This window comes from Scyliorhinus canicula, chromosome 10, assembly GCF_902713615.1.
Source record: "Scyliorhinus canicula chromosome 10, sScyCan1.1, whole genome shotgun sequence".
NCBI classification, from domain to species: Eukaryota; Metazoa; Chordata; class Chondrichthyes; order Carcharhiniformes; family Scyliorhinidae; genus Scyliorhinus; species Scyliorhinus canicula.
This window is the reverse complement of record NC_052155.1, coordinates 72,923,944-72,939,658: the sequence shown is the minus strand read 5'-3', so window position 1 is coordinate 72,939,658 and position 15,715 is coordinate 72,923,944. Positions and strand designations below refer to the sequence as shown.

General features: G+C 46.3%; 1 protein-coding gene across 11 annotated transcripts in view; it reads right to left on the bottom strand.

Annotated features, from left to right (window-relative positions):
- Positions 1-15,715, bottom strand: part of dlgap1a (discs, large (Drosophila) homolog-associated protein 1a) — a 1,116,163-nt gene that overhangs the window by 517,797 nt on the left and 582,651 nt on the right. The gene's annotated exons all lie outside the window — the stretch shown is intronic.

Here is a 15,715-nt window from a genome sequence, read left to right as displayed (position 1 = left end):
CGTGGGTTTCGCCCCCACAACCCAAAAATGTGCAGAGTAGGTGGATTGGCCACGCTAAATTGCCCCTTAATAGAAAAAATAATTGGGTAATCTAAATTTTAAAAAAAAAAATGACACCCCGTTCTCTGAGCGCCGGGATCTGCAATTGGGTATAGGCCCCGTCCTTCTCAGATCCAGTATAAAATCCGATCTTTGGATAGAAAATTTCGAAGTGCCACTGAATGTGCAAATACTCCCTTTATATGGGTTTTCATTCCTCATACAACAGCACCTAAGTTAGAAGAATTTGATCACAGATGGACCTTGCATGCTGGAGTAATATTGAAAACCTTTATAGTGCAGGCCTGCAGGCATGTGTTTGAATGATGGGCGGGTTTCTCCAATAATGGGGTATATCCCCACCCCCGCGATAAAATGCACACAAATCACTCTGGACTTACCTGGAATAAGTCCAGGGTGATTCTGCGATTTTCAGGGGGGCTAGCAGGGCCCTGGAGTAGTCCTCGCAGCTCCGGCTGCTGATACGGGGCCCTGCACTTCCGGCCGGGAGTCCGCGCATGCACACGGCGGCGGCCTCGGTCGGCCACCCGCGCGACATGGCCTACCCACACAGCGGACCGGCACCGACAACATAGGCCCCCCAGATCACACGCACCTGCGGATCGGTGACCGCTGATCGGAACGCTGGCCGTCCTGGAGGCACCTCCTGACGAAGGATCTTCCCGCCCCCTACCAGGGCGACTGCGGACAGTGTCCGCAGCCACCAGCCAAACGTTACAGCCGGCTGGGACCATGAGAGACCCACGCCAGCGGGAACCCGGCCAGTTGTCGGCCGAGAATCGCCGGGGGGGCCTCTTTCACTGGCCTCCGACCGGCGCTGCGTCGACCGCGCGTGCCCGATTGGTGGTGATTCACTGGGGACCGGAGAATCGTGGGAGCGGCGTCAGTGTGCCACCTATTCTCCGTCGCCCGCGCCGAGCACGATTTCGGCACGGAGGCTCAGAGAATCCTGCCCGATATACCTGCCAGCTTCAAACGTTCTGAGATGTTTGGAGCTCTAAACAATTATAGCATTTTGTTTCCCAGATAATTTTGAAATTCAGAAAGTATAAGACCTAGAAAATTCCGACCTTTGGCATTCAATACAATATTCTCCTTTATTTGTACCAGATTATAATCTCCATAAAATATCATAAACCTGTATGGTATTAGGCTTGTCAAACCAACTACTTTATAGTGAGCTTTGCTCTCCAAAATACTTTGCACATTTCAAGTAAATGAAATGTCCATAAAGAAAAGCTAGTTAGCATTTATTGCTTAATTGTTTTCCCCCTCTTGCAAATGAACTAGCATTCATTCAATAAAATGTATCTAAGGATCTTGTTCAGACTGTTGTATGGTTAGTCCACTGGATAGAGGATTCCCTTATCATGGCCACCATTCATGAGCTGCAATCACGTATAAGGTGGCAAATAAGATAGTGGTGTTGAGTGAGAACGGAGTTAACGTTTCGAATCTGGACAACATAGGCTCCCCAGATCGCACACACCCGTGAATCGGTGGCCCCCGATCGGAACGCTGGCCGTCCTGGAGGCACCCCCCGGTGAAGGATCTTCCCGCCCATCAAAGTCAAAGTCATCCAGCCTCGAAATGTTGGGCGAGATTTTCTGGCCAACTGGCGTGAATTGGTACAAGTCCTGGCGATTGTGGACCCTGAATCACCTATCTTCTCTCCTGTGTCGTGATTGAGGGTATCTCATGGCCCTTGCCACAGATTTGGGGGGGGGGGCCCTTGCCAATGATTGTGGGGGGGGATCACCAGTGATTTTGTGTGTGGGGGGTTTGTAATATTATTCAGGGATCGGGATGTCTTTTAAAATGACACCCCGTTCTAAGGGCAGCACGGTGGCCTAGTGGTTAGCACAACCGCCTCACGGCGCTGAGGTCCCAGGTTCGATCCCGGCTCTGGGTCACTGTCCGTGTGGAGTTTGCACATTCTCCCCGTGTCTGCGTGGGTTTCGCCCCCACAACCCAAAAATGTGCAGAGTAGGTGGATTGGCCACGCTAAATTGCCCCTTAATAGAAAAAATAATTGGGTAATCTAAATTTAAAAAAAAAAATGACACCCCGTTCTCTGAGCGCCGGGATCTGCAATTGGGTATAGGCCCCGTCCTTCTCAGATCCAGTATAAAATCCGATCTTTGGATAGAAAATTTCGAAGTGCCACTGAATGTGCAAATACTCCCTTTATATGGGTTTTCATTCCTCATACAACAGCACCTAAGTTAGAAGAATTTGATCACAGATGGACCTTGCATGCTGGAGTAATATTGAAAACCTTTATAGTGCAGGCCTGCAGGCATGTGTTTGAATGATGGGCGGGTTTCTCCAATAATGGGGTATATCCCCACCCCCGCGATAAAATGCACACAAATCACTCTGGACTTACCTGGAATAAGTCCAGGGTGATTCTGCGATTTTCAGGGGGGCTAGCAGGGCCCTGGAGTAGTCCTCGCAGCTCCGGCTGCTGATACGGGGCCCTGCACTTCCGGCCGGGAGTCCGCGCATGCACACGGCGGCGGCCTCGGTCGGCCACCCGCGCGACATGGCCTACCCACACAGCGGACCGGCACCGACAACATAGGCCCCCCAGATCACACGCACCTGCGGATCGGTGACCGCTGATCGGAACGCTGGCCGTCCTGGAGGCACCTCCTGACGAAGGATCTTCCCGCCCCCTACCAGGGCGACTGCGGACAGTGTCCGCAGCCACCAGCCAAACGTTACAGCCGGCTGGGACCATGAGAGACCCACGCCAGCGGGAACCCGGCCAGTTGTCGGCCGAGAATCGCCGGGGGGGCCTCTTTCACTGGCCTCCGACCGGCGCTGCGTCGACCGCGCGTGCCCGATTGGTGGTGATTCACTGGGGACCGGAGAATCGTGGGAGCGGCGTCAGTGTGCCACCTATTCTCCGTCGCCCGCGCCGAGCACGATTTCGGCACGGAGGCTCAGAGAATCCTGCCCGATATACCTGCCAGCTTCAAACGTTCTGAGATGTTTGGAGCTCTAAACAATTATAGCATTTTGTTTCCCAGATAATTTTGAAATTCAGAAAGTATAAGACCTAGAAAATTCCGACCTTTGGCATTCAATACAATATTCTCCTTTATTTGTACCAGATTATAATCTCCATAAAATATCATAAACCTGTATGGTATTAGGCTTGTCAAACCAACTACTTTATAGTGAGCTTTGCTCTCCAAAATACTTTGCACATTTCAAGTAAATGAAATGTCCATAAAGAAAAGCTAGTTAGCATTTATTGCTTAATTGTTTTCCCCCTCTTGCAAATGAACTAGCATTCATTCAATAAAATGTATCTAAGGATCTTGTTCAGACTGTTGTATGGTTAGTCCACTGGATAGAGGATTCCCTTATCATGGCCACCATTCATGAGCTGCAATCACGTATAAGGTGGCAAATAAGATAGTGGTGTTGAGTGAGAACGGAGTTAACGTTTCGAATCTGGACAACATAGGCTCCCCAGATCGCACACACCCGTGAATCGGTGGCCCCCGATCGGAACGCTGGCCGTCCTGGAGGCACCCCCCGGTGAAGGATCTTCCCGCCCATCAAAGTCCTCTGACTTTTCCCCAGTAGTGTGTTTTTCGGCAGCACGCCGTTACCCCCCTGGAGCGGGATACCTTCTTCTCGCCGGGTGTCAATGGGATTTCCCATTGAAGCCACTCCATGCTGCCAGGAAACGCGTGCGGGTGGGAATGCGTTGCCAACGGGAAAAGAGTCCCATCGGAGGGAGAATTTCGGCCGTTAGTCCATTCTCTCTCTACAGACACTGTCAAACCTTCTGAGATTTTCCAGCACTTTGTGTTTTTGTTTCAGATTCCAGCATCTGCAGTAATTTGTTTTTATGACCAGACGAGTAAGCCAATTCCAAAAATTCAGACACGTTATGTATCAGGACTGTGAATAGGAACAATGTCCATGGACCACTGATATATGTTAGTCCAGTCTAAATGTTTAGTCATTAAGGGTTAATGTTTTTATATTTCAAACTATATTTAACACAAATCTTTAAAGGGGAAGAAATTCTAGGAGAGTGATTAATCTGAATTTAAGCCAAATATGCCCACTATTACTCTCATTTTTCAAGGCTCCTGTCCTCATTAGTGTCATTCTCCTCATAGTCTGCCTCACATACCCATGGCAACTCTCCGCTTCTGATTTCATGATCATGATTTCTCCATCTCCTTCATCCATATCCTCTCTCCTGTCTCCTTTCTTTATTCGTTTCTGACAAAACTGGTCTGTTGCCCTTTTCACTAGGACCTTCAATCACTCTCCTTCCTCGGTCTGTCCTCCCCCATGACAGCAATATCTTAGAACTATAGAGGTTCACATACAGGAGGAGGCCATTTGGTTCATTGTTTCTGAGTCAATGTTTTGTCGGAGTAATCCAAGTTTAATCCCACTAGCCTCTACGTTCCAATTAGAATCATAGAATTGAAGAATGATTGCAGCACAGGAGGAGGCCACTTGGCCTATTGTGTCAATGGCAGCTTGCTCCGAGAGCAACTCTGTTAGTCCCGATTGCCCCAATTTTTCCCCATAGCCTGTCCTATTAGGTTCATTGCAAGTAAGGCAGGAATCAGGTATGGGAACTGAAATGAGTGATGAACCCGTGGAGCACAAAGCTCAGGAATTTTAAACTCTTGGACTTCATTTACATACCTCCAACAATGATAAACCCCCCCCCAACAAAAACTGCCAGGGATGATGTCACCACTGGGGAGAAGTGGGAGTCAAAATTGGTGGAGGGGAGCTGTTCACCTCAATGAAGTGGAGATGCCGGCGTTGGACTGGGGTGAGCACAGTAAGAAGTCTTACAACACCAGGTTAAAGTCCAACAGGTTTGTTTCAAACACGAGCTTTCGGAGCACGGCTCCTTCTTCAGGTGAATGGAAAGGCTTGTTCCAGAAATGTTTATATAGACACAGTCAGAGATGCCCCGGAATGCGAGCACCTGCAGGCAATCAAATCATCAAAGATGCAGAGAGAGAGGTAACTCCAGGTTAAAGAGGTGTGAATTGTCCCAAGCCAGTTCAGTCGGTAGGCCTCTGCAAGTCCAGGCTTGTTGGTGGGGGCCGAATGTAATGCGACATGAATCCCAGATCCCGGTTGAGTCCGCATTCATGCGTGCGGAATTTAGCTATAAGTTTTTGCTCAGCAATTTTGCGTTGTCGCGTCTCCTGAAGGCCTCCTTGTAGAATGCTGACCCGGAGATCAGAGGCTGAATGTCCTTGACTGCTGAAGTGTTCCCCAACTGGAAGGGAACAGTCCTGCCTGTTGATAGTCGCACGATGCCCGTTTATTCGTTGTCGCAGTGTCTGCATGGTCTCGCCAATGTACCACGCTTCGGGACATCCTTTCCTGCAGCGTATGAGGTAGACTACATTGGTCGAGTCGCACGAGTATGCGCCGCGTACCTGGTGGGTGGTGTTTCCACGTGTAATGGTGGTGTCCATGTCGATGATCTGGCATGTCTTGCAGAGATTACCCTGGCAGGGTTTTGTGGTGTTGTGGTTGCTGTTCTGAAGGCTGGGTAATTTGCTGTCAATGCCAGATTCATCACTCGCAATCACAAGGCAGCCTCAAACGTCACCCAAGCACAACGCAACGCCATCCGCACTCTCAAGACCAACCGCAACATCGTCATCAAACCAGCAGACAAAGGAGGGGCCACCGTCATACTGAACAGAACAGACTACTGCAAAGAAGTATACCGACAACTCGACAACCAGGAACACTACAGGCAGTTACCCGCAGATCCAACCAAGGAACACATCCGCCAACTCAGCAGACTGATCAAGACCTTAGATCCAGACCTTCAGAACACCCTACGTGCTCTCATCCCACGTAATCCCCGCATTGGAGATCTCTACTGCCTCCCGAAAATACACAAGGCCAACACACCAGGCCGTCCTATCGTTTCAGGCAATGGGACCCTGTGTGAGAACCTCTCTGGCCACATCGAGGGCATCTTGAAACCCATCGTACAAGGTACACCCAGCTTCTGTCGCGACACGACGGACTTCCTACAGAAACTCAGCACCCATGGACCAGTTGAACCAGGAACATTCCTCGTCACAATGGATGTCTCGGCACTCTACACCAGCATCCCCCATGACGACGGCATTGCTGCAACAGCCTCAGTCCTCAACACCGACAACTGCCAATCTCCAGACGCAATTCTGCAACTCATCCGTTTCATTCTAGACCACAACGTCTTCACCTTCGACAACAAATTCTTCATCCAGACGCACGGAACAGCCATGGGGACCAAATTTGCACCTCAATATGCCAACATCTTCATGCACAAGTTTGAACAGGACTTCCTCACCACACAGGACTTTCAACCGATGCTATACACCAGATACATCGATGACATTTTTTTCCTTTGGACCCACGGCGAGACATCACTGAAACGACTACACGATGACATCAATAAGTTCCATCCCACCATCAAACTCACCATGGACTATTCTCCAAATTCAGTTCCATTCTTGGACACACTCGTCTCCATCAAGGACGGTCACCTCAGCACCTCGCTTTACCGCAAGCCCACAGATAATCTCACGATGCTCCACTTCTCCAGCTTTCACCCGAAACACATTAAAGAAGCCATCCCCTATGGACAAGCCCTCCGTATACACAGGATCTGCTCAGACAAGGAGGAGCGCAACAGACACCTACAGATGCTGAAAGATGCCCTCGTACGAACGGGATATGGCGCTCGACTCACTGATCGACAGTTCCACCGCGCCACAGCAAAAAACCGCACCGACCTCCTCAGAAGACAAACACGGGACACCACTGACAGAGTACCCTTCGTCGTCCAGTACTTTCCTGGGGCGGAGAAACTACGACATCTTCTTCGCAGCCTCCAACACATCATCAGCGAGGATGGACATCTTGCCAAGGTCATCCCCACACCCCCACTACTGGCCTTCAAACAACCGCGCAACCTCAAACAAACCATTGTTTGCAGCAAATTACCCAGCCTTCAGAACAGCAACCACAACACCACAAAACCCTGCCAGGGTAATCTCTGCAAGACATGCCAGATCATCGACATGGACACCACCATTACACGTGGAAACACCACCCACCAGGTACGCGGCGCATACTCGTGCGACTCGACCAATGTAGTCTACCTCATACGCTGCAGGAAAGGATGTCCCGAAGCGTGGTACATTGGCGAGACCATGCAGACACTGCGACAACGAATAAACGGGCATCGTGCGACTATCAACAGGCAGGACTGTTCCCTTCCAGTTGGGGAACACTTCAGCAGTCAAGGACATTCAGCCTCTGATCTCCGGGTCAGCATTCTACAAGGAGGCCTTCAGGAGACGCGACAACGCAAAATTGCTGAGCAAAAACTTATAGCTAAGTTCCGCACGCATGAATGCGGACTCAACCGGGATCTGGGATTCATGTCGCATTACATTCGGCCCCCACCAACAAGCCTGGACTTGCAGAGGCCTACCGACTGAACTGGCTTGGGACAATTCACACCTCTTTAACCTGGAGTTACCTCTCTCTCTGCATCTTTGATGATTTGATTGCCTGCAGGTGCTCGCATTCCGGGGCATCTCTGACTGTGTCTATATAAACATTTCTGGAACAAGCCTTTCCATTCACCTGAAGAAGGAGCCGTGCTCCGAAAGCTCGTGTTTGAAACAAACCTGTTGGACTTTAACCTGGTGTTGTAAGACTTCTTACCGCACCTCAATGAACCCACTGAGACCCCCGCTGCTCCAGGCCCATAGAAACCCTTTAAAGATTAATTTTTCAAATCATCTACCCGGGTCTCAGGTGCTCACTCTGCTTGTTTTGGCCAAATTAGACAGGCCTGAGGTTAAAATGGCATGCTCTTTTCCATTGCATCATTGGGATATGATGGTGTAATTTAAATTAGGCCACTGCTCCTCTGCAGCTGGCAGCCATGCCAAGCATGAACTTAAGCACATAAAAATGGTAGGGAGCAGGAACATGTTGAGCTACTGCCAGATGGAAAAGTCAGCAAAAGAAGAATACCCATTGACCACTGGCGACAGTCCTTGTCAATCACAGATCAGCATATAGTGGAGATCCCAGAACACAGCAGAGATGAGTGATTGATAGAAGGTGGGAAGGGGAAAGTGGGAGGATTCTATTAATCATGGGGAGGAAGAAGTGGAGAGATTGTGTTTGATGGAATTTTAGAGTCCCTGTGCATGTTTCCAAATATTTCCTTTCAATAATATTTATTCTGTAATTTTAACTGTCATCTTTTATAATTGCAGTTGCATTAAAATGTAATGTCTGAGATAATTTGATTTATGAGAAACATTGGTTTTGAATATCCAACATAATTAACAGAAAATATGGCATCCATCCACATGAAGGAGTTGATTTCTATATTTAGGCAGTGTACATTGATGGAAAATAGGAATCAAATTTTTGAATTTCATCCAGCAGAACCTCTGTTGGCTGAATTTTGTCCCTGATGGCAGATCTTGAAAGCCAGAGAATTCCATGGTGTCAGGAAAGTGAAGGGCACTCCACTCTCACCTTCCCTCCCATTCCTCAAGCCGCTACTCCCGAGGTCCACAGTAAATGACACCCAGTGCCTATATGTTATAATTATCACAATTTATATCAATGATTTTGCCTTTGGACTGAAAAATACACATTGGAATTTTGTGCAAAATTCTTTAAAATTGGAAGTGCTCATCCAGAAGTACTGCCACAAATGGCAGGAGTTGTGCAAATGGGATAGAGCTTACAAAATATTGTGAAAGGAGATTTCCAGAACCCGTTTCAAAAACATTAATCTGTGCCCCTCTGCATTTTGAATGAAACATTCCTCTTGCTCTCACTTTTTACTTTCATTTCACAGGCTCTTGGGAGTAAGTTTGGATGAATAAGGCAATTTTGCCCATCCTTTCAGAATATCAATATTTCTATTATAGCATTTAACTGGTTCTTAAACCAGGGTTGTAAGAACGTAGGAACAGCAGTAAGCCATTTAGCCCCTTGGCCCCACCAATTCATTGGCTGCCACTGATAAATGTGGCCCTGGGTCCCGCTGACCCCATTGAAGGGAAGTTGCTTCTTCCTCCACCCCACTTTCGGTAAGGCAGTAGAACCCCTGTTACTAGAACTAAATCCAACCCCTGATACCTTCCCAACCACATCCTTACTGACATACAGCTCATGAAAAGTTTTGTATGATTGGAAAATATGTTGGTATACAGTCCCATATGTTACATCATCACCATTGGTATCACATATTTTTTGTTTACTCAAGACTTTACATACAGAAGTGTGTTTACTGCACAACATTAGCAATTCGTCCTTTTAGCATTGAGCTTTGCTGTTTCATTGTGTGCCCCAACCTCCCCAATAGACAAACATGATGCTGAGAGGCTGTGGGGAGGGGAGGTGGAGGGAAATTTGTTCAAGTAGCATCACCTCTAGTGGGTGCTACACAGATTAATGTCAATTTGCCAGGAGCAGGCAGACTTGCACCTTCATTGATCTCATTGAAGAAGTCCATAAGGGCCATGCTGATAGTGACCCATAGGGCACCAGCCTAGAGATGGTGCTGTCTTAATGAATTTGCCCCATGGATTCCAGAACCTACAGCAGCTTAAAGAGACTGGCATCAGCGTAATTAAGTTTGATTGTTTGGGAAGAAAAAATGTCATCAGAGAGTCATCAGGTTCTCTGATTAAACTGTGCAAATGCTATTAAAGAAATCAAACTGAGGAATGAGGCCCAGTTTGTCAGCAAGCCATCAGATTTTCAAACAGAAGGTGCCAAGGGGTAATGGAAGGAGATGGCTAGGGCAATAAGCATGAACTAAGTCATCTGAAAGATACCATTCATTGCAGGAAAAAGTTTAATAGTCCATAAGTCGGGAGGAGCCAGAATGCATTTTACAAATGTAGTTTACATGAAGTATGTCTCGCTCTATGTCACACATTGTTTGATCACACACCTGGGAAGTGACGTGGGACATTTTTCTATGTTAAGGCACCATAGAAATACAAGTTGTTGTTGTCTGCCCTTTACAATTAAGTTCCTTTCACGGTACGCTTAAGCATTTGAATTGCTTAACCTATGAAATAGTGTCATATCCTTAACATCTATGGTCTTCTTTACTGATCGGCTTATTTATTGTTACATAAAATTGTCGAGGTTATCCCAGCATAATAAATGAGATGTTACATCTGACTAGATAAAATGGACTTAGATTTCCTTGCTTTTATTTAGCTGTAGGCAGGCTGAAAGCTTGAATATGTCATGTAGGATAATTCAATGACCGCTTTCTTTATAAAGTGAGCCCATCACAAGATTCTCCCCTTCTTACAAATGTAGGAAATGTGTGCCTCGCCCCAAACACAATCCACGTCGCGCCCAATTGCCACTGTTTTACCAATCCCGTGTTACCCTGGTGTTTCTCTTCTGCTTCCAAAAATCAGTGATGCTGGGAAACTCCCAGTGAGACAACAGCTGAACCCTGTGTAAAGTGTGGGTGGAAATGGAACAGCAGTCCCACTTCAAATTATACAGAGCCAAATGTCAAAGTAGCTGCCAAGAACAAATCAATGTAACAAAATATAAAAATAATCTGAAATTAAATCCAACGATATAAATAAACTATATAAATACAGATGCTCAGCTGTCTAAATTCTCTTTCGCCTTTGCTGTACTCCTTGTCAACCTTGGATGCCCGATCTATTTGGATGATAACAAGAAAGAGTGGAAATGTGGTGGAAATTATGCAAAGTGTGATATAATTTTGCCTCAGTTTCAAACTAGCCAAAAGTGGGTTGTGCTTCCTCTAGCTGCCAACAAAGATGGTGGGTGAACAGGTATCACGGAGCCCTGACCAAACAGCACATGTAAAGTAAAACATGGACTATCTGTGGAGTTGCTCTATTTTTCTCTAATTTTAACTTTAATTGTGGAAGTCTTCTTTTTGTCACGGGAAAATCTCCATGGTCTCTCGAAGATTGCTGTCAAATTGGGGTCAAGCTTCTGAACTCATGGGGATGCACACTGTTATCCCAACGAAAAGGCTCAATGGTCAGATTTAGTGCAACATTTCCTTGAAGACCTCAGAACATCCATTTCCCAACTGCCACATGTAAAAGGAAGAGCAGGTCTCAGGTTCCAGATTTCAGTCCCTTTGGCTCTTTATTGCCATCGTTTTTTTCCATTATCGGTATCAGCCTGGAAGCAAGTAGTAATGGTCTTGGGGTCAGTGATGGATTATGCTCAATGTCGTTGAATGGAGAGATAGGGGCGGGATTCTCCGGTCCCCCAGCTGCATGTTTCTTGAGGCGCGCCATTCTAGATGGCAGGATTCTCTCTTCCTGCCGCTTGTCAACGGGATTTTCCATTGAAACCACCCCAAGCCGCAGGAAACCCACGGACGAGGGTGCGCTGCGAGAGGAAACAGATTCCCAATGGTCAGAGAATTCTGGCCAGGGACTAGTAATGTTGTATTCGCCTTCAGTATGTGCCCAAAAGGCTGACTTTTCTTGGCCCGATATCAACCAAAGCCTAAAGAAAAGCTCCATCGTTCCTCTTCAGGATTCTATTGCCCATTTTAAATGCTCAGCCACCCTTTAAAGAACTGCAGCAGTGGACTATTACAACATTGCTGGAAATTTGAAGACATGGAGCAATGGGCACCTTTTTGATGGTGGAAATCTTGTGAGGAATTGTCTGCATAAAAAATTACCCGTTTCTGCGTGCGTTTCCTCCAGGTGCTCCGGTTCCCTCCCACAAGTCCCGAAAGAAGTGCTGTTAGGTGAATTGGACATTCTGAATTCTCCCTCAGTGTACCCAAACAGGCGCCGGAATGTGGCGACTCAGGGCTTTTCACAGTAACTTCATTGCGGTGTTAGTGTAAGCCTAATAAAGATTATTACTATTAAAACGGACTGGGGGGTCACGATGATGTTATTGCTGTGGCTAGCAGTTCCATTGCACTGACACGTTAACAATATCAGGAGCCCTGGTTTTAACGCTTTTAGTCAGATTCCTGATTTACACCCCTCCCAATTTTATATTCCAGTGATTTCAGTGGAGCTGAAATTGGATGGGGTCTAAAGAAGATATTGAACTGAATGAGCCCCATTCTTACTGGGCATAATAGGCTAAAATCAGGGCTTAGCAATTTGGTTGAAACTCCCAAAACCTGCTTCACCTATGAAAATTACACTTGGTAGAGAAGATTTAAGTCTGAGGTATAAGGCTAAATTTACCAGAACTATTTACTTTTCACAGTAACTTCATTGCAGTTTTAATGTAAGCCTACTTGTGACAATTATTATTGTTACCAGATTATTTCAATGCTCTCCTGACCAACCTTCCACAGTGCATGCTTCATAAATTTGACCACATTGAAAATTATTCTTCATTATCATGGATGCCAACTCAAAGTGGCCAGAGGTGTACAGGATGGCATTGACAACATCCGGTGACGCGATAGAAAAGCTCGTTTAGCACCCATAGTGTTCCCGAGGTCCTGATAACAGATAATGGCACGCCATTCACTCGTGAAGAATTTGCCCCATTTATGAAGCGAAACGGTATTCGGCATTTCCGAACAGCCTCGTATCATCCCTCCTCCAAAGGCTTGATGGAAAGGCGGTCCAGACCCTCAAAAGGGTCATAAAACGAACGATACACAGATTCCATAGACTCATGGCTGGTTCCTTCTTAATTACCACACAATGTCACATGTGATGACGGGAATCGCCCCTGCAGAACTGTTGATGGGCTGACGACTTGGGACCTGGCGGAGTCTAACATTTCTGAGCAGGAAAGTGGAGGTGCTGTAGGACATGCAGAAGAAGCACCACAGTGTGAGGACAGCAGGGCGGCAATTTCACTCAGGGGATGCGGTCCAAGCCCGCAATTTTGGTGATAGTGTACTTTGGCTCCCAGGTATCGTGCTGGAGAGTATGGGTCCAGACTCGTACAAAGTCCAGGTTCAAGGAAGAATTCAACAAAAGCCCTTTGACCACCTGAAGAAGCGAAAGCCCGCACTTCACTAGGTCCAACCAGCATTATTGGCGTTCCATTTCAAGAACAATTGTATGAAATTTTTCCTTGCCGCTGTATTGTTTGGGCAATGGATATTAAATAATTTGGAAGAGCTTTACGCCAGGAATCTGCACTAAGGTAGAAGAAAAGGCCTGCCACAGGACCCTGGCTGTATGCAGCAGCAGATTCTTCTGGTAAAGAATGCAGCATTTGCACTTTTGACTACATTTATCAACTTTTTGGAGCTTTTATTAAGAAATCTAGAGAGATTGGGGGAGCAAGAGGCCTTTAAATTTATAGTCAAGATAACCCTTTTGCATGATGCCTGAGCCTGGACTCCAGATTGGGTGCGGAGCCCCACTTAGTAACGCTAATTGGCTGCCTTCTCACTGGGCAGCCATTAATAGGCCATCCAATGCTTGATTTAATTATCTGAAATGGCAGCGCTGTAGTGAGCAAACTACTCACTGCCTGTTCCAGCATTCTCACCCCACCAAAACACAAGTCACGCCCCATGGTCATGTCTGGAAGCCGCATGGCATTAATTCTGAACAATTTTGACAGGTTAAAGAAGGATATTCTGTTTCCACTAGTTGGTAAGTCAGTGACTAGGGGTCACAATTTCAAGATGGTCAGCAAGAAATCTAGGAGTGAGATGAGGAGAAACGTCTTTACTCCTAGGAGTTGTTGGGGTTTGGAATGTGCTGCATGGGAGAGTGGTGGAGGTGGATTCCATAGGAGGTTCAAAAAAGCGGGATATGTATTTGAAAGTTATGAGTTTGGAGGGCTATGGAGATAGGGCTGGCGAATGGGATTAGCTGGGTAGCTCTTTTGGGAGCTGGTGCAGACACAATGGGCCGATTGGCCTCCTTCTGCGCTGTAAATAACAAAAAACTGAAGACTACCAGGTCTGCTATAAGCGCCACAACAAAGTTATGGAACGTCTTCACCAAAGAACCTGAGGTTCATCATAACTATAGCAGGATAAAATCACAAGCAATGAGGCCCTTCATCATGCTGAGCTCAACAGTATTGGGACCACCCTCCAGAAAGTTCAATTTAGATGGGCAGGCCATGTCCCCAGCAGAGATGACCACAGAATCCCCATTCAGATCTTCTATGGAGAACTGTCTCAGGGGAAACAACATCAAGCTGATCAGTACAAACAATACACCGATGCTCTAAAAAAGAGCCTGACAAACTTCTGCAATGTCGACCAATCCTCTTAAAAAAACACTGCAGCTGACCGGCCCATGTAAAGGCGAGCGCTCAAATTGAATTCAGCATTTTTCAAGAACCATCTCTGCTAAACGCGCAATATTCATTGTGCGCAGATAAAGCACAGAGGAGGCACAGCTGTAGAAATTATCCCTGCTGTAATGTGCCATTGAGGGCTAGCAGCATGCCATCCCTCAATGGAAGCATGTCATGTATTCCGTACTCAGTTCCACTTTAGCCCATGTCCTCAAAGCTATTCTATGCAGTCACCATACCGCAATTTCAACACTCTCTGATGCAGTGAACTCGTTGCAGCCTGAATGTCGAGGGATGCCTCATGCTATGTAGTATGATCTAAGGCATGTGGTTTCTGTACTTAATTTTCCTGCTACACTGTTTGACTACCGCTGAACACCAATTTTTTCTAAAACATGCACCCCCAAACACCAATAACAACATGAACTGCAGTTCTATGGAAAATCCATACCAGTCTTGCATCAGACTCTTCAATCATGAGAAGACCTAGAGAAGATGATGACATCAAAGTGCATGGGGGCCAAATGCAGGAAGAAGAGCCTCTACTGAGTCCTATCCCTTACTGTTGCCCCACGTTACAATAAGCGGCCTGTTGGGAGTGACAATAAGGATGCCAAATAAGTGGAATGGGACATTGGGTTCTTCCCTCAGTTAGATTTACATGCAATGTGAGTGGAAGTGGTGCTTGGCAATTCCAAAGAGTGGAAGGAAGATCCAAGTTGGGGATGGAAAGAAATTTCCCCTAATAACTGTAATATTCTTGTCGGATGGCCTGATTTGCATTGCAAAAACACTTGTAGTTGAAGCTATAAACAATTTATTAACAGTAACTGTGGGTCAAATATATACAAAACAACAGTATGAACATGCAGAAGCCACTATCTCTCTCCCAGCTCCCTAGTTAGTCTGAGGTTAGCTGATTCTAACATTCACTTATATACTAGTGAGACCCCTAGAGGTCAGTTGGTGAATTACAACACAACCATGATATCACTACATCCCCTTTCCTTTGAAGGAATATATTAATACATTATCACCAGATATCATAGATGTGATATCATTAGCCTATGAGTCTAACCGTGTTAATTTTTTTCTTTAAAATTTTTCAAACTGGTTTAACAAACATATATATATGTACAAGAACAGCAATCATTGTATATACAAATAGTCCAAATCTACAAATTGAGTCGATCAGGTTTTCTTCTGACTCCACTTGATCTTCTCAAAGTTTGACCTTGCTGCTCTGAACTTGTAGATTCAATGTTCTCCATGACATTCTCATGCCCAGGAACTGCTGAACTATCTGAAACTGCAGCTGACATTGATACTGACA